The 20,686-nt window shown below is 39.2% G+C and overlaps 1 pseudogene; it reads right to left on the reverse strand.

The window, feature by feature from the left end:
• Positions 1 to 7,594: 7,594 nt before the first annotated feature.
• Positions 7,595 to 8,288, reverse strand: LOC118921469 (NADH dehydrogenase (ubiquinone) complex I, assembly factor 6-like; annotated as a pseudogene).
• Between the last annotated feature and the right edge of the window lie 12,398 nt (positions 8,289 to 20,686).

Genomic DNA, 20,686 nt, shown 5'->3' on the forward strand with positions numbered 1-20,686 from the left:
GAATAATAATTGAAAATATACAATGTGTAGGAAGTGCTTAAAATATTGTACAAATCACATAAGGAACACAAAATGTAATTTCAGATACATTACTGTGAGGAGGAAATGCACTATTCAGAAATCCAGATGCAACTTCCCAAAGTTCAGAAATATGAACTGAACATATTAGACATGCAACTGCTATTAAGAGAAGAATGAAGAAATTGAAAAATTATCAGAAAAAAATCCTTTCTTTCTATCAAAAGAATACTGTTTCTATAAGAAAACATGTCAAAATGTTATAAAGTATCTATGTCCACTGAGGCAGAAGGACATTACATAATGGTAAAGGAGTCAGTCTAATAAGAGGATGTAACCATTATAAAAATCTATACACTCAATAAAGGAGCACTAAATCTGTACAACAAATACTATGAGAATTAAAGGTGGAAATATACTGCAACACATTTGTTATAGGAGACTTTAACACACCACCCACATCAATAGACCAGTCAACAAGACAGAAAACAAGTAATGAGACAGAGTGTCTGAACAGTATATTGTATCAACAGATATCTACAGAACATTCCATCCAAAAGCAACAGCATACATATTTTTCTCAAGCATCCATGGAATATTCTCCACAATAGATCACATACTAGGGCACAGAAAGAGCCTCAAATAATTTAAAAGATTGAAATTTTATCAAGCAGCTTCTCAGACCGCAATGGTATGAAATGAAAAGTAAATTACACAAAGAAAACAAAAAGCCTACAAACATATGGAGGCTAAACAATATATTTCTAAATAATAAGTGGATCAATGACCAAATTAGAACAGAGATCAAGCAATATATTGAGACAAATGAAAATAAAAACCCAACAGCCCAAAATCAGTAGTATTCTTCAAAGGAAGTTCTAATAGACAAGGACATAGCAATACAGGCTGACCTCAAGAAATGAGACAAATCCCAAATAGTATACACTCACAATTACAGAAATTAGAAAAAGAAGAACAAATGAAACCCAATGTTAGTAGAAAGAGATAGATAGTAAAGATCAGAGCACAAATAAATAAAATAGAGAAGAATAAAACAATAGAAAAAAAATCAATGAAATCAGGAGTTGGTTCTTTGAGAAAATAAGCAAAATTGATAAACCCCTAGCCAGGCTTTCAAGTAAAAGAGTATACATTCATAAACAAAATCAGAAAAGAAGGAGATAATCACAGGAGACACCATAGAAATACAGAGTTATTAGAGACTACTATGAAAAATTATATGCCAATAAATTGGACAATCTAGAAGAAATGGACAACTTTCAAGAAAAACACCAACTTCCAAAACTGATCCAGGAAGAAACAAAACTGAACAGACCAGTTACTGGCAATGAAATAGAATTGGTGATGAAAAAACTATTTATATTATATATTTATTATATATCATATATCATATATCATATATCATATATCATATATCATATATCATATATTATATATCTATACTGCTTTCCACAATGGTTTCTCCAATTTACATTCCCACCAACAGTGTAGGATGGTCCCCATTTCTCTTCATCCTCGACAGCATTTGTTATTTCTTGTCTTTTGGATTGTGGCCATTCTAACTGGTGTTAGGTTCATATCTCATTGTGGTTTTAATTTGCATTTCCCTGGTCATTGATGATGTCAAGCATCTTTTCAGGTGCTTGTTGACCATTTGTATTTCTGTTTTGGAAGTGTCTTTTTGGGTACTACACCCATTTTTTAATTGGGTTATTGCTTTTTGCTTTTTAAGGCATATGAGTTCTTTATATAATTTTTAACACCCCTTATCAGATGAATAATTTATGAATATTTTCTCCCATACTGTGGGATGCCTTTTTGTTCTACTGATGGTGTCCTTTGCTGTACAGAAGCTTTGTAGTTTGATGTAGTCCCATTTGTTCATTTTTGCTTTTGTTTCCCTTTCCTGAGGAGATGTGTCCAGGAAAAAGTTGCTCATGTTTATATTCAAGAAAATTTTATCTATGTTTTCTTCTAAGAGCTTTACAGTATCATTACTTACATTCATGACTTTGATCCATTTCAAGTTGACATTTGTGCATAGAAAGCAATCGAGTTTCATTCTCTTACATGTAGCTGTCTAGTATTGCTAACAACATTTGTGTAAGAGGCTCTCATTTCCCCATTGTATATCCATGGCTCCTTTATCGTATATTAACTGGTCATATATGTGTGAGTTTATGGCTGGACACTGTTCTATTACATTGTTCAATGGATCTGTTCTTGTGCCAGTACCAAATTGTTTTGGTTACTGTGGCTTGTAGTAGAACTTGAAGTCAGGAAGCATAATCCCTCCAGCTTTATTCTTCCTTGTCAGGACTGCTTTTGCTATCAGGGTCTTTTGTAGTTTAACATGAATTTTAGAACTATGAGTTCTTGTTCGTTGAAGAATGCTGTTGGTATTTTTATAGGGATTACATTGTATCTGTAGATTACTTTAGTCAGAATGACCATTTTGACAATATTAATTATTCCTATCCATGAGCATGAGATATATTTCCATTTTCTGGTGTCTTCTTTAATTTCTCTCATGAGTGTCTTGTAGTTTTCAGGGTATAGTTCTTTCAACTCCTTGATTAGGTTTATTCTTAGGTAGTTTATTCTTGTTGATGCAATTGTAAATAGAAATATTTTCCTGATTTCTCTTTCTGCTAGTTCATCATTATTATATAGGAATGCTACAGATTTCTGTGTATTGATTTTGTATCCTGAAACTTTGCTGAATTCAGTAATTAGTTCTAGTAGTTTTTTGGTGGATTCCTTAGGGTATTTTATGCAAATTACCATGTCATCTGCAAACTTTGACAGTTTAACCTCTTCCTTTCCAATATGGATGCCTTTTATCTCATTGTGTTGTCTGATTGCCATGACAAATATCCCAAGTATTCCGTTGAATAAAAGTGGTGAGAGTGAACATCCTTGTCTTGTTCCCGATCTTAGTGGAAAAGCTTTCAGCGTTTCACTGTTAAGTATGATTTTGGCTGTGCATTTGTCATATATAGTATTTACTATGTTGAGGTATTTTCCCTCTATAACCATTTTGTTGATAGTTTTTATCATAAATGGATGTTGAATTTTGTCAAATGCTTTTCTAGCATCTATTGAGATGATCATTTGATTTTTGTCCTTTCTGTTGATGTTGTGTATGATATTGATGGATTTTCGAATATTGGACTATCCTTGCATCCTTGGAATAACTATCACTTGATCATGACGATCTTTTTAGTGTGTTTTTGAATTCAGTTTTCTAATATTTTGTTGAGTATTTTTACATATATGTTCATCAGGGATATTGGTTTGTAGTTTTCTTTTTTGTGGTGTCTTTGCCTAGTTTGATATTAGATGCTGGCCTCCTGGAATGAGTTTGGAAGTATTTCCTCCTCTTCTACTTTATTGTAAAACTTTAAGGAGGATGGGTATTAGGTGTTCTCTAAATGTATGATAAAATTCAGTGGTGAAGCCATCTGGTATAAGGGTTTTGTTCTTAGGTAGTTTTTTTAATTAGAAATTTTATTTAATTTCTGGTTGTTCTGTTTAGATTTTCTGCTTCTTCCGGGGTCAGCCTTGGAAGGTTGTATTTTGCTAGAAAGTTGTCTATTTCTTCTAGGTTATCCAATTTGTTCACATAAAATTTTTCATAGTATTCACTAATAACTTTTTGTATTTCTGGGGTGTCTGTATTGATTTCTTCCTTTCTCATTTCTGATTCTTTTTATGTGTGTACACTCTCTTTTTTTCTTGATAAGTCTGAGTTGGGGTTTATCTATTGTTTAGTTCCCCAAAGAACAAACTCCTGGTTTCATTGATTCTTTCTATTGTTTTATTCTTTTCAATTTTATTTATATCTGCTCTATCTTTATTATTTCAACCCTCCTATTTAGTTTGGCCTCATTTGTTCTTCTTTTTCTAGTTTCATTAATTGTGAGTTTAGACTTTTCTTTTGGTATTCTTCCTTCTTGAGATTAACCTGGATTGCAATATATTTTCTTCTTAGAACTGCCTTCATTGCATCACACAGGTTTTGGGTTATTGAGTTGTTTTTATTTGTCTCCCTGTATTGCTTGACCTCTGTATTTATTTGGTCACTGATCCACTGATCATTTAGGAGCATGTGGTTAAGCCTCCATGTGTTTGTGGGCTTTTTAAATTTTCTTTGCATAATTTATTTCAAGTTTCATACCTTTGTGGTCTGAGTAGCTAGCTGGTTGGCACAGTTTCAACCTTTTTTTATTTACTGAGGCTAGTTTGTGACATAGTATCTCATCTATTCTGGAAAGAAATCCATGTACATTTGAGAAGAATGTGCATCCTGATGCCTTTGAGTCAACTCTTCTGTAGATGTCAGTTAGGTTCATCTGTTCTAATGCATTGTTCAGTGCCTCTGTTTCCTTATTTATTTTCTGTCTGGTTGATCTATCATTTGGAATGTGTGGTTTGGTGAAGTCTCCTAAAATGAATGCATTGCATTCTATATCCCCCTTTAATTCTGTTAGTATTTGTTTTACATATTCAGGTGCTCCTGTTTTGGATGAATAGATATTTATAATGATTATATCCTCTTGTTGGACTGACCCCTTTATCATTATGAAAAGTCCTTCTTTGTCTTTTGTTACCTTGTTTAGAAATCTATTTTGTCTGATGTAAATACTGCTTCTCCAGATTTTTTCTTCCTATTATTTGCATGAACTTTTTCCATGCCTTCAATTTTAGTCTGTCTATGTCTTGGGTTTGAAGTGAGCCTCTTTTAGGAAGCATATAGACAAGTCTTGTTTTTATCCATTTTTAATTCTTCATCTTTTGATGGTTGCATTCAATCATTTACATTGTTAGGGTGATTATTAATAGATATGTACCTATTGCCATTGTAGGCTTTAGATGTGTGGTTACCAATGGTTTAGTGGCAGCTTTCTTACTATCAAACAGTCTGTTTTAACTCACTTATTATGGTATTTCAAAGTCAATTTTTCCCGTTATTTTTCTTTCTACTCTTTCTATTCTAAATCAGGTGTTATATTCTTTATACTTTGTGTATCCCTTGACTAACTTTGCAAGTAGTTGATTTAAATTTCTATTTGCTTAGTAATTAATTGGTCTACTTCCTTTACTGTGGCTTTGTTTTCTCTCGTGACCGCTGTTTTATCCTTATGAGTATTTCCATCTTTTGAAGTTCCTTTAAGATACAATGTACAGAGTTTGTGGGTGTTAAATTCCCTCAACTTTTGATTATCTGTAAATTCTTTAATCCCTCCTTGCAATTTAAATTATAATCATTCTGGGTAGAATATTCTTGGTTGAAGGACCTTCTGTTTCATTGCATTAAATATATCTCACAACTCCCTTCTGGTCTGTAAAGTTTCTGCTTAGAAGTCTGCTGTTAGCCTGATTAGGTTTCCTTTTATAAGTGATCTTTCTCTCTCTCTCTCTGACTGTTTTCAATACTCTCCTTGTCCTTGGTCTTTACCATTTTAATTATTACATATCTGGTGTTGTCTTCCTAGGGTCCCTTGTGTTGGGAGATCTCTGCACTTCCATGACCTGAGAGAGTATTTCCTTCCCTAGATTGGAGAAGTTTTCAGCAATTATTTCCTCAAAAAGACTTTCAATCCCTTTTAATCTCTTCTTCTTCTGGTACCCCTAAAATTCAAATATTGTTCTGTTTGGATTGGTCTCACAGCTTTCTTATTGTTCTTTCATTCCAAGAGATCCTTTCTTCTCTCTGTTCCTTAGCTTCTTTGTTTTCCTGTTTTCTAATTTCTGTTTCGTTTAACATCTCCTCTACCTCACCTAATCTATGTTTAAGTCCCTCCATTTTACATTTCATTTCAGTTACTGTATTTCTCAAAGTTTCTATGTCTTCGTTGAAGTCCTCCCTAAGATCTTGAATATTTTTCTTTGACTCTATGGGTATGTTTATGATTTTTATTTTGAAATATTTATCAAGAAGATTGATGAATTCAGTTTCCCTAAGCCTTCTTTCTGGTGTTCTTCTTGAAATTTTGTTTGAATCAAATTCCTCTGCTTCTTCATTTACTTTTTAGTGTTTCTTAAGGGATAATAGATTCTAGTGCCCAGAAGCTCTACACTCTGGAGGTGCTGAACACCTGCTGCAAAGGCAGGGGTCTCAGGTGAGGTGATACAGTGCCTGCTGGCAGTAGAAAGATCTTTACTAACTTCCGGCTGTAACACCTGTCTCCAACTGTCAGGTCTTATGGGCTGAGCATGCCGGGAAAAGCGTCTGTCCTATGCCCTTGTAGCTGCCACAGGCTGGGCCATCCTCCCACTGGCCTTGTGCAATGGCAGAGGCAGCAGATGTGCAGGACTGGTGCCTGCTGGGAGGAAGGAACAGCAGGCTGTGTGCTGCAGTGGGATGTATCACAGCTGCATTGCCAACCAGGGGGATGGAATATCTGAAGCTCCTAAGAGTTCTCAACCTGCTGATCTGAGAGTGTCAGGAAGATTTTCTCCACATGTCCTTTCTCCTGAGCAGTGAACTCTGTGTAATCTTTGCCCCTTTAGTGCCCCTCTTGCTTTCAAAGTGCCCACCTTTATTTTGTCCCAGGGCAGCCAGTAGTGCATTACTGTTCTCCACAAGCAGCTGGAATCTCAGTCTTTCTGTCTTAGATTTCCAACCCCACTAGCCTTCAGAGCACCATGTCATGTGTGTTTGTGCTCCTGGAGAAGATCTCCAGGGCTGGGTTTTCAGCAGTCCTGGGCTTCTACCCTTTCCCTGCTCCAGTCCTCTTCTCCCAGCTTTTGGGCTGGGGTAAGGGGAGCACATAGGTGCCACTGGATCACAGCTTTGCTACTTTCCCCTTTTCTGTGAGGTCTTCTCTTTTCACCAGATGTAAGCTGTCTGTTCTTCAGTCTTTCAGGATTAGTTGTATTTGCTATATTTCTGTGTTTTATGTGATTTTGGGAGGTTTCTGCACTTCTCACCACCATCTTTTTATGACTCCTCTGATCTTTGTGCTTTTACGTCTCCTCCCTCTCGCATATAATGTAATGGATCTTATAATATTTATATGCTTAAAAACAATTTGTATCCAACAGATTTTTTTATTATGGTTACATTTATTGGTTTTGTTTTTAACTTCTGACCTAGAGATGTAAATGTAAGTTTTAAGTAGCATCTTTACTGTATTAGAGAATCTCTCTTTGCATATATTTTAACCATTACCAGTGAATTTTACCCTATTTTCTTATTTTATGATAATTCTATTCATTTTACTTCAACTCAGAGAACTCCCTTCAGCATTTGTTGCAAGGCAGGTGAAGTGGTGATGAACATCCACAGCTTTTGTTTGGGAATGTCTTTATCTCTCATTCATTTCTAAACTACAGCTCTGCTGTTTATGGAAATCCTTCTTGGCAGGATGCTTTTTCATTATTTGATTATGTAATCCCTTTCTCTCCCAGTCTGGAAATTTTTGTTGAATGACATAATTCTGGTGTTTACCACAAAAAGATGTATCTATCTTTGCTGTCATTTTTAAAGCTATATTTGTCACTGACTTTTTGACCATTTTCTTTTTTTTATCAGTGCCATGAAATTATTTTAATATCTTTTTCTCTATGACTGAATATACAAAAATAATGGAAGTAATGATTCTTCTGCTGTAAAGATGGGTGGAATATGTCAAAATCCACTTGCTGAATTTTCTTTAAATGGTCTTCTAGGGAAACTGCCTGAAGAAAAGCAGGAAATGCTTTCACAGGAACACTTTTGTGAAAGGACTTAGCACGGTTTAGGTGCAAGTGTGCCTGACTGGCAATATCATAGATCACATCTCTCACATTTTTATCTTGGTTCTTCCATAGAAAATCTTCTTGTGAAACACCATGCAGCATACAAACATCCATGGGAAGGAGCACCCTCCTTCTGCTACCATGTTGGGGCATTGCTCTCAAGCAAGTGACAGTGCCTTGTGCTTTTCCAATATGACTTGCAACATGATCTGCATGAAGGTCCTTTACACCCAGTACATCCAGTGTTAAATAAAAAAGATAACTCTGCATGTTCTCAGCAAAATTTTCTAGTTCCTGGATATTACACTATGCTCTGTCATTCAAATTTTTTCTCTTTCATCAATGATTTTCATCTTTTAGTCAGGTTATGTATTTTAACAGCCTTCCACAGTTCAATGGCCACAGGCTGAGGCGGTGGACTGTCACAATATATATCATCCACAGTTTTTTTCCAAAATTGCATTCACATCAGTATAATTGTTTTCTCAGAGACCGAGTCCTTATCCAGAATGAGCCAGTTCCAATTAAAGGCCGTCAGTCAAGAGCAGAGCTTCTGGATTCTGCGGGGAACAGCAGAGAACATAAATACCCTCCAAAATCTCATTTCTGCAGCAACTTTAGGTAGTAACGGTCAGTGCCCAAGGCATCCCATCAGCTAAGCCACGGCCTCGCTCCACCCAGACTCCACAGACCCTGGGAGCTGCCGCGTGCATGACCATTTCTTTTATTTATTATTTATTTATTTTTTAAATTTTGGTATCATTAATCTACAGTTACATGAAGGACATTATGCTTACAAGGCTCCCCCCTTCACCAAGTCCCCCCATCTTCCTGTTCACAGTCACTGTCCATCAAAATAGAAAGATGCTGTGAAATCACTACTTGTCACCAAGTTCACAGTCACTGTCCTTCAACATAGTAAGATGCTGTAAAATCACTACTTGTCTTCTCTGTGTTGCATAGCCCTCCCCGTAACCACCCCCAACACTATACATGCTAATTGTAAGGCCCCTTTCTTTTCTTCCCGTCCTTATCCCTCCCTTCCCAACAGTCCTCCTCAGTCCCTTTCCCTTTGGTAACTATAGTCCATTCTTGGGTTCTGTGCTTCTGCTGCTGTTTTTTTCCTTCAGTTTTCTTTTGTTCTTATACTGCACATAAGAGTGAAATCATTTGGTACTTGTCTTTCTCCACGTGGCTTATTTCACTGAGCATAATAACCTGTAGCTCCATCCATGTTGTTGCGAATGGTAGGACTTGTTTTATTCTTATGGGTGAGTAATATTCCATTGTGTATATGTATATCTTCTTTATCCATTCACCTACTGATGGACATTTGGGTTGCTTCCATATCTTACCTATTGTAAATAGTGCAGCAATAAACATAGGGGTGCATCTGTCTTTTTCAAACTGGAGTGCTACATTATTAGGGTAAATTCCTAGAAGTGGATTCTTGGGTCAAATGGTATTTCTATTTTGAGCATTTTGAGGAACCTCCATACTGCTTTCCACAATGGTTGAACTAATTGGCATTCCCACCAGCAGTGTAGGAGGGTTCCACTTTCTCCACAACCTCACCAACATTTGTTGTTGTTTGTCATTTGGATGGTAGCCATCCTTACTGGTGTGAGATGATATCTCATTTTGGTTTTAATTTGCATTTCTCTGATGACAAGCGATGTGGAGCATCTTTTCATGTGTCTGTTGGCCATCTGAATTTCTTCTTTAGAGAACTGTCTATTCATCTCCTCTGCCCATGTTTTAATTGGATTATTTGCTTTTTGTTTGTTGAGGTGTGTGAACTCTTTATGTATTTTGGATGTCAACCCTTTATCGGATCTGTCATTTATGAATATACTCTCCCATACTGTAGGATAACATTTTGTTCTATTGATGATATCCCTTGCTGTACAGAAGCTTTTCAGCTTGATATAGTCCCATTTGTTCATTTATGTGTTTGTTTCCCTTGCCGGGGAGATATGTTCAAGAAGAGGTCACTCATGTTTATGTCTAAGAGATTTTTGCCTATGTTTTTTCTAAGAGTTTTATGGTTTCATGACTTACATTCAAGACTTTGATCCATTTCGAATTTACTTTTGTGTATGGGGTTAGACAGTGATCCAGTTTCATTCTCTTACATGTAGCTGTCCAGTTTTTCCAGCACCATCTGTTGAAGAGACTGTCATTTCTTCATTGTATGTCCATGGCTCCTTTATCAAACATTAATTGACCATATATGTTTGGGTTAATGTTTGGAGTCTTTATTCTGTTCCATTGGTCTGTGGCTCTCTTCTTGTTCCAGTACCAAGGTGTCTTGATTACTGTGTCTCTGTAGTAGAGCTTGAAGTTGGGGAGTGAGATCCTTCTCAGGATTGCTTTAGCTATTCTAGGTCTTTGGTGTTTCCATATGAATTTTTGAACTATTTCTTACAGTTCATTGAAGAAAACTGTTGGTAATTTGATAGGGGTTGCATCGAATCTGTATATTGATTTGGGCAGGATGGCCATTTTGACGATATTAATTCTTCCTAGCCAAGAGCATGGGATGAGTTTCCATTTGTTAGTGACCTCTTTAATTTCTCTTAAGAGTGTCTTATGGTTTTCAGGGTATAGGTTTTTCACTTCCTTGGTTAGGTATCTTCCTAGGTATTTTATTCTTTTTGATGCAGTTGTGAATAGAATTGTCTTCCTGATTTCTCATTCTGTTAGTTTATTGTTAGTGTATAGGAAAGCCACAGATTTCTGTGTGTTACTTATCTTGCAACTTTGCTGTATTCTGATATCAGTTCTAATACTTTGGGGTGGAGTCTTTAGGGTTTTTTATGTACAATATCATGTCATCTTCAAATAGTGACTGTTTGAATTCTTATTTACCAATCTGGATTCCTTGTATTTCTTTGTTTTGTCCAATTGCCATGGCTAGAACCTCCAGTACTATGTTGAATAACAGTGGGGATAGTGGCATCCCTGTCTTGCTCCCGATAGCAGAGGAAAAGCTTTCAGCTTCTCGCTGTTCAGTATGTTGTTGGCTGTGGGTTTATCATATATGGCCTTTATTATGTTGAAGTACTTGCCCTCTATACCCATTTTGATGAGAGTTTTTATCATGAATAGATGTTCAATTTTATCGAATGCTTTTTCAGCATCTATGGAGATGATAATGTGGATTTTGTCTTTCTTTTTGTCGATGTGGTGGATGATGATGATGGATTTTCAAATGTTGTATCATTCTTGCATCCCTGGGATGAATCCCACTTGGTCATGATGTACAATCTTTTTGATGTATTTTTGAATTAGGTTTCTAATATCTTTTTAAGTATTTTTGCATCTACGTTTATCAGGGATATTGGTCTGTAGTTTTCTTTTTTGGTGTGGTCTTTATCTGGTTTTGGTATTAGGGTGATTTTGGCTTCATAGAATGAGTTGGGGAATATTACCTCTTCTTATATTTTTTGGAAAATTTTAAGTGGAATGGGTATTATGTTTTATCTGTATGTCTGATAAAATTACAAGGTAAATCCATCTGGCCCGGGGGTTTTGTTCTTTGGTAGTTTTTGGATTACCACTGCAATTTCATTGCTGGTAATTGGTCTGTTTAGATTTTCTGTTTCTTTCTGGGTCAGTCTTGGAAGGTTGTATTTTTCTAGGAAGTTGTCCATTTCTCCTAGGTTTCCCAGCTTGTTAGCATGTAGGATTTAATAGTACTCTCTAATAATTCTTTGTGTTTCTGTGGGGTCCGTCGTGATTTTTCCTTTCTCGTTTCTGATTCTGTTGATTTGTGTTGACTCTCTTTTCCTCTTAATAAGTCTGGCTAGAGACTTATCTATTTTGTTTATTTTCTCAAAGAACCAGCCCTTGGTTTCATTGATTTTTGCTATTGTTTTATTCTTCTCAGTTGTATTTATTTCTTCTCTGATCTTTATTATGTCCCTCCTTTTGCTGAAATTAGGCCTCATTTCTTCTTCTTTTTCCAATTTTGATAATTGTGACATGAGACCATTCCTTTGGGATTGTTATTCCTTCTTTAAATATGCCTGGATTGCTATATACTTTCCGCTTAAGACTGCTTTTTCTGTATCCCACAGTCGTTGGGGCTTTGTGTTGTTGTTGTCATTTGTTTCCATATATTGCTGGATCTCCATTTTGATTTGTTCATCGATCCATTGATTATTTAGGAGCATGTTGTTAAGCCTCCATGTGTTTGTGAGCCCTTTTGCTTTCTTTGTACATTTTATTTCTTGTTTTATGCCCTTGTGGTCTGAAAAGTTGGTTGGTAGGATTTCAATCTTTTGGAGTTTATTGAGGCTCTTTTTGTGGCCCAGTATGTGGTCTACTCTGGAGAATGTTCCATGTGACCTTGAGAAGAATGTGTATCCACTTGCTTTTGGATGTAGAGTTCTGTAGATGTCTATTAGGTCCATCTGTTCTAGTGTGTTTTTCAGTGCCTGTCTGTCCTTACTTATTATCTGTCTGGTGGATCTGTCCTTTGGAGTGAGTGGTGTGTTGAAGTCCCCCAGAATGAATGCATTGCATTCTATTTCCTCCTTCAATTCTGTTAGTATATGTTCCAGATATGTTGGTGCTCCTGTATTGGGTGCATATATATTTATAATGGTCATGTCCTCTTGTTGGACTGAGCCCTTTATCATTATGTAATGTCCTTCTTTATCTTTTGATACTTTCTTTATTTTGAAGTCTATTTTGTCTGATACTTGTATTGCAACACCTGCTTTTTTCTCTCTGTTGTTTGCATGAAATATCTTTTTCCATCCCTTGACTTTATGTCTGTGCATGTGTTTTGTTTTGAGGTGAGTCTCTTGTAAGCAGTATATGGATTGGTCTTGCTTTTTTATCCATTCTATTACTCTGTGTCTTTTGATATGTGCATTCAGTCCATTTACATTTTGGGTGATTATTGAAAGATATGAACTTATTGCCAATGCAGTCTTAATGTTTGTGGTTACCAAAGGTTCAAGGTTTGCTTCTTACTCTCTTACTAACTTAACTCATTTATTGAGCTATTATAAACATGGTCTGCTGATTATTTCTCTCCCTTCTTATTCCTCCTCCTCCCTTCTTCATATGTTGGGTGTTTTGTTCTGTTCTCTTTTTAGGCATGGTCCCATCTAGAGCAGTCCCTGTAAGATGCCCTGTAGAGGTGGTTTGTGGTAGGCAAATTCACTCAACTTTTGCTTGCCTGGGAATTGTTTAATCCCTCCTTCGTAATTTAAATGATAATCATGCTGGATACAGTAGTCTTTGTTCAAGGCCCTTCTGTTTCATTGCATTAAGTATATGATGCCATTCTCTTCTTGCCTGTAGGGTTTCTGTTGAGAAGTCTGATGATAGCCTGATGGGTTTTCCTTTGTTGGTGACCTTTTTTTTCTCTCTGGCTTCCTTTAATGCTTTGTCCTTGTCTTTGATCTTTGCCATTTTAATTATTATGTGTCTTAGTGTTGCCCTCCTTGGATCCCTTGTCATGGGAGTTCTGTGTACCTCCCCTTGTTTGGGGATGTTTTCAGCAATTATTTCTTCAAAGACACTTTCTATCCCTTTTTCTCTCTCTTCTTCTTCTGGCACCCCTATAATGCGGATATTGTTTCATTTCAAATGTTCACTCAGTTCTCTTAAATTTCTTTCATTCCTGGAGATCCTTTTATCTCTCTGCATCATCTTCTCTGCATTCCTGTTCTCTGTTTTCTAGTCCATTAATGGTCTCTTGCATCTTGTCCACTCTGTTTTGAATTCCTTCCAGAGATTGTTTTATTTCTGTATTCTCCCTCCTTAGTTCTTGCATATATCTCTGCAAGTCCATCAGCAAAATTATGACTTTGTTTTGAATTCTTTCTCAGGAAGACTGGTTAAATGTATCTCCCCAGGTTCCTTCTCAGGGGAAGATGTAGCAGATGCCGAAGCTGTCTGGGTTAGTCTTGTCTGGATCAAATTTTTTTGCCTTATCATGTTGATAGGTGCAATGGTGAACTGTTTACTTTCTGTCAGCTGGGAGGTCCAAGGCTTTCCACTAGCTCCTGGCCTTTTTTAACTGGGACAACTGTGACCCCCTATTGGCTTGTGTTGGGCAATTGCATGTAGACTGAGTCTGTGTATCTTGCCGAGCATGTATGGAGGAAGCTCCCTTGCTGTGGGCCTGGCCATCCCCAGGCTGCTGCTCTGCTATGGTCGGGCCCCAGAGTTCTAATGGACGGGGTGTTGTTTGGCAGTTTACCTCCATGAGGGGTCTCAGAGCTGTTGCCCAGGGGGTTAGTGCTCCCGGGGTTCCCTGGAATTTCCAGCTGCTAGACTTTGACTCAGGAAGCTTCCATCCAGCTGTGGCATCCCTGTCCCTTTAAGACTCTCAAAAAGCACTCACTTTTCTTAGTCACAGGGGCACCGGCTTTGGGACCTGCTCAGAGGTCTTGATGTCCTTTTTCCCTAGTTTCCAGCCCTCCACACATGCACTGTGTCTGCGCTCTTCTAAGGATGGCTAGGGCTGAGTGTTTAGCTGTCCTGGGCTCCCTCTCCCTCCCCACTCCAACTCCTCTCCTCCCGCCTGGAGCTGGGGTGAGTGGCACTCAGGTCCTGCCAGGCCGGTGCTTTTATCTTACCCCTTTCACCAGGCTCTGGATTCTCACAGGTGTGGATGTAGTCTGGCTGTTGTCCTGTGTCTTCTGGTCTCTCTTTTAGGATTAGTTGTATTTCTTGGATTTTCAAAAATATTTATGTTTTTGGGAAGAGATTCCCACTATCTTACTCATGCCGCCATCTTGGCCCCACCCCCTGACCATTTCTTATAACGTGTCTCAGTGCAGTCCTAACTCAGCTCAACATTTTCGGGTTGTTTGGTCTTACGGATCTTAATACATTTTTCTCCTTATGTTTGGGAGTTTTCAGACCTTATTGCTTTGAATATATATTTTGGTGTTTTTCTTATCTTAATGAAATTCCCATAATGAGGATATTGTTATTTTTTATTATGTCTGTAAATCCCTCAGGCTTTCTTCACTTTTTAACAGGCTTTTTCCATTTTACCTCTCTAGCTAATCTCAACTATCTTGTGTTCTAGGTGATAGATAATTTATTCTACATGGTTGTCATCTTTTGTAGGGAAACTAGCAACTAGCACAAGAAAAAGAAATTGTGGTACATATTGAGACCCTTCACCAAATTTGGTTGGAATGGATCCTTACATAAATGGAATGTGGCTAATAATGTTAGTATACCTCAGATACAAAGTACAGAAGGAGTTTTTAGGGAAAAATCCAATTTGCCAATATTTTGACCATTCTACTTAGCAACTGTCTTCCAAGAGAAAAGCATAGCGGAAAGGGGAATCTCCAAGGATAAGAAAGTTTACATATTGAAGTCTCTACTTCACCACTCCTAATGTTGACATAGAGGAAAGTCGACAAAGAATCATGCAAAGCTTATTGAGTAGTGATAAGAAGTCAATTCCATGGTAGCAGGAGACCTCACACTCGGTACAGGATGTTTAGGGCTTCACAGAAGTGGGAATGCCTGAACAAGCTTTCCATAGAGTGTGAGATATTTTTTCCTATTTTTTATTGCTTAATGAGATACCAATTTACATACTTAACTAAGTTTAAAGTATGCAGCATAATCATTTGATTTATATATATTGTTAAATGATTGCTATATATATTATATATGGTAACATATATTATCTCATATAGATACAATACAGGGAAAAGAAAAAAAGACATTCTCTTTGTGATGAGAACTCTTACCATTTACTCTCTTGTTTTGTATGTATCATACAGCAGTGTAGTCATCATGTCATACATTATTCCTACTACCTATTTTTCTTATACCTAGAGGTTTGGACCTTTGAACACCTTCCTCTAATTCCCCTTTCCACAACTCTCCACATTTATATGAGTGTTTGTGTGTTTCTGTGTGTAGTTTCCATACATAAGTGAAATCATGCAGCATTTTTCTTTCTCTGATGTATTTCATTTAACATAACCTCAAGATCTGTCTATGTTTTCACAAAAGGCAGGGATTGCTACATTTTTATGGCTAAATAACATTTCATTGTATATTTATATGACAAGTTATCTATCCATTTATCTATTGATGGACACTTTGTTTGCTTCCATATCTTGGTGTTAACTCTGGGGGGAAATGTGTTCCCCCCTGGGGGCAAATAAACTTTTGAAACCAAATCACTCAAAGGGAAAAACAAAGTGGGAGAAACCCTTTTATTGCTTACAGCAAATCACTACTCCCACTTGCCCATGTCTCTCCTGATCCTGTCTTGGAGGAAGCCAAAAAACCCCTCTCTGGCCCAGGTGCCCAGTCTTCCCACACCCCTTGTACAGGCCTACTGATATGGAGATGGACTACTTCCCTCCACCCCTAGGAAACACCTATTGATACGGAGATGGACTAAGGCCAGGTGAGAGACCCTGGAAACGTTGCAATTCTACCCACAGCCCACCCCTCCAGAAATCTTGTCTCACAATCTACTCCCTATCTTCCACAATGGCTCTGGTGTGACAAAACTGGATCATCGTAACCTGATTGATAACACACAATAAAAGCAATAAAATCATGATAATCTCCAATTTGGAGGACCCTGCTAGGTTCAAAGTCCTATGCAGATTAATTTCATAGCTCACCCATTTCACAGGAGGTCAGCAGTTGAACTGGTAGAGAGCTCTGTGCAAACTCAACAACGTGGTGGGGGACCTAGCAATAATGAATATAGAAGAAAATAATCTTAAGAGTGATAAAATACATGTTTTAATAACACCATCATAGGATAATATTGTCCATCAGAGAGGATGGATGCATGGCATGCATAAGAGTAGTCCTGTAATAGGACATTGACAGGCAGGGTATCTCATTCTGGTCTAGTATACAAGACCTTCACACCCCTCCCTGTGGGAGAGTCCAGTGACCACCCATCCAGTTAGCATGGTACCATGTTTGTAGCCACAGTGTCAAACCCCAATAGATGGCCAAGCTGTCAGTGTAAACAATGATAGGTGAGGGCTCCTGGGTGATCACAAGCTGCACTGCCCACAACTCAACCAGTTGACTGCTCTTCCCCTCTCCATCCTTCATCCATATTGTCTCAATCTTACAAGGGAAAGCCACAGCCCTCCACGTGGGTTGCTACCTACAACTGGAACCAGCTGTATACCAAGCATCTTCAGATATAGGGGCTTTTCCCTCCTGATAAGAACTCTGGGCTACCAATGGCTCCAAAGCAAGTTCTTCCTTCTTTCCACTGGAATATGTGACTGGCTCCAATAAGCATTGTTCTCCACTGAAGGGGCTAGTACAGAGGGCACTAAAGTGCTGTAAATATGTGCCCCATTTGCCAATGTAGGCACCAGAGCCACGCTGATCCATGTCCATTGTGTTCACTCTTGTACCCACCCCATGATGGGATAGGTGGTTATTAGCTTGGTCAGAGCTGTTCTGGTGATGGGCTCCGTAGCCATCAAGGCATGGGACACAGCAGCCAGTTGCTTCTCTATCAAAGTGTACCGGATCTCTACTAATTTCCATAGTGGTGACCAGAATCCAATAGGTGGGCAGGTCCATTCAAGCCCCTGCCAAAGGCCCCATCCATAACCATCTTCAGTTACATTAACATCTAGGTCACGGGGCGTTGATGAGTCCATTACAGTCAAGGCCTGTATGGGATTCATTGCTTTCTTAGCAGCAGTAAAAGCAGCTGCAGATGTCTCATCCCAGTCCCATTTGATGCTCTTTTGTACTAACCAGTATAAGGGCTTCAGAATTTTTGACAAGGGTGGCATAAAATCTCTCTAGTAGCCCAAAAGACACAAAAATTCTTTTAATACTGACACAATGGTAGGGGTAGGGAAAGCTTGTACCTTGTCTGTGACTGTTTCTGGGATAACTTTACTTTTACTCAACTAGGCAACTCCTAAGAACTTTATAGACAAACCAGGTTCCTGAAACTTGGTGCTGTTCACAGTCCATCTTTCTCCTGTAGATGTTGCCACAGTCTAGGAGCTGCCCCTTTTAAATCTGCCAGAGAATCAGACGTGAGCATATCATCACTCTAGTGATACAGCCTCACCATTTGTCATTTCTTCCATGTGGCCAAGTCCTGGGCTACAAGTCAGTGACAAATGGTGGGACCAGGGATGTATCCCTTTGGAAGGACAAGGAATGTCCACTTCTGGCTTTCCAAAATGAAGGCAAAATGTTCCTGACTTTTCTGTGCTATGTCAGTAGAGAAGAAAGCATTAGCAAGGTCCACAACATAATGATATGTCCCTAGTTCATGACTGAGGGTGTCCATAAGGGATGCTATATAGGGGTCAGCAGCATGCAAAGTGGGTGTGACTTTATTCAATTCCCTGTAACCTATGGTCATAGCAAAGAGCTGTCTGGCTTTTACACTGGCCACACTGGGGAATTAAAAGAACAGTGAGTGAGCTTTATGATGCTCACCTTCTCCAGCTCCTGTAGAGTTTCTCCGGTTTCCTATAGTACCCCCGGCAATTTACCTTGATTAGTATTTGTCACCCACCAAGGAAGAGGCAAAGCTACAGGTGGGTGCTTAGCATGCTGCTCAGAACTGCCTTTACCACAAGTAACCACGGTCTGAACTCACCTGCTGTGGTCTGTAGCCACAGGCCTTACAGTATATCCACCCTCAAAATATATTCAGGGATGGGAGAAATGTGCACAATGTACTCCTTTGGCAGGAAATGTCCTATCACCAGTGGGACTTGGGCTTTCTTGATTCTAACTGCCTTACCCCATAGCCATCTATTAAAGCAAGGGTCCCAGGAAAATGTTCAGGCTTGCCATAAATCAGAGAACATTCAGCTCCTGTGTCCACCAGTGCCAGGACACATTGTACATTTGTGGGGGACCAATGAATTGCTAATTCTACATATGGCCTCTTGGCCCCACCACATCCCCCAAGATAGGGTCCTTGAAACCCCCTTAGTCAAACCACTATTTCCAGTTGTCATGTGCGGGTGAGGGCCCAGGCAGGGCCTGAGTACTGTCCTGCAGGAAGTCTCACAGGGACACAGGCTGGACGTGGGGCTTTGCCTCCAGCTTCCAAGTCCTGGACCTCAGTGGATGGAATAGCTGCTCTGGCTTTAATTGGTGCCACAGTTCTAACAAGATCCTCTTGGGTTGCCCATCAAGTTTTTCTTTTACTACCCTGACCTTTATCAAATCAACCCACATCTGGGTCCTTGAGACCTTCACCTGAGCCTTTTCACTTCTCCTTTCAGTTGTAGCCTGTACTTCCTTCTATGCTCTGATTGTTTCAAACTCCCCCAGATCTTCTAAAGTACGATATCCTCACATATGGGTTGCTGTATGTAGTGTGCAAGAATAGTTTCTAAGGATACAAAGAAAGATTGGGAACCTGTATGGAGCATTTCTGATTCTCATGGTGAACAACTCTTCACCAGGGCCCTGGGGCTCCAAATTACAGATGGTATTATTCATGCCCTACTCCCATAACACCTGCTGGAGCTCTGCATGCATTTTCTGGCAAATAAGTAACTGTGGTAAATCACCATTATTAGACCAAACCTTCCTGATGGCTGCTGTGAGCCAATCCAGATACGCATGATTCTGTGTGTGTGATGGGCACTTTGCAATCACTGCCATAGGGAAGGGTGAGTCATCAGGGAAGCCAATCTACACATTTCAGAACCAGACATAATGATGTTTTCCACCCTCATACCCCAAAGACACAAAAGTCATGTTGGCAGATGTTCTGATGGCTTCAGCCAAAACTGGATACTCATGCCCACCAGTTCATCCTGGGAATAGGGAGAGTATGGAGAGCTCCACAACCTGAGGAGGAGGCTGTTCCTCCCCCATGGAGCCTGCAGTTTTTGCATTTTTATTTTCTTAATTATAACTGGGCTGGCCTTTAATACAGGAGAGGCTGGTGCCCTGAACTGTGGCCTCAGCAATAGTCCCACCCTCTGGCCCAGCCCCCATCCTCCCAGATATCTCCTGTACCATCCCCAGGGCTGAAGGCACCACTCCTTTCTCACCCTACCCCATGGCCTCCTGCAACTTGGATTCTCTTGCTGCCTCCTCCCTCAGTGCTAAAATATCTTCCAGGAGCACAATCTCACTTCTTAATATTCTTAATACTTGTATCTCTTTCTTAAAGGCATCTGGTAGGTTGCTACCCAGCTCTTCCAGGTGATGCTGGTGTGTGTCTCTTTCCTTGCTAAAGCTTTCCACTATCTCAAGAAACAAATTCCCACAATCCTGGCTGCTACATGGGCACTAAGGGCCTCTAAGCAGTCTTCTATCTCATGGAGGGCTAATGCCACAGCTTCCAGTGTGTCTACCCTTCCCAATTCTGCAGAATGTCTCACCCATCTAGGAGGCACTGTACCCTAGACCAATTTCCCAATGGGGCTCCCCAAGCGGAATCCCCTGTATGAAGCCACACCCTCCACATCTGCCAGAGGTAAGGGTGAGTCATCAGCCCCCACCGCAGCAGCAACCAGAGATTCCCCACCATCCGCATGGGGTTTCCGTGTCTTCTCACCATCTCTAGGGGCAGCCCCCCTGAGTGTCATACCCATGAAGAGAGATGTCACGTTCAGAGATACTGCCAACTACTTCTGGGGGAAATATATTTTATCTCAACTCATGGCAAACAAAATGTTTTGAACTGAAATCAGTCAAGTGGAAAACAAAGTGTGAGAAACCCATTTATTGCTTACAAGAAGTCACTACTCCCACTGGCGCGTGTCTCTCCCTGTCCTGGCTGGGAAGAATAAAATACAACTTCTTCAGTCCCGGTGCGCACTCACTCTTCCCCCATCCCTTATAAGCACTTACTGTTATGGAGAAGGACTACTTCTCTCCACCCCTTGGAAACACCTATTGTTATAAGATAGACTAA

This window comes from Manis pentadactyla, chromosome 13 (assembly GCF_030020395.1).
Source record: "Manis pentadactyla isolate mManPen7 chromosome 13, mManPen7.hap1, whole genome shotgun sequence".
Taxonomy (NCBI): Eukaryota; Metazoa; Chordata; class Mammalia; order Pholidota; family Manidae; genus Manis; species Manis pentadactyla.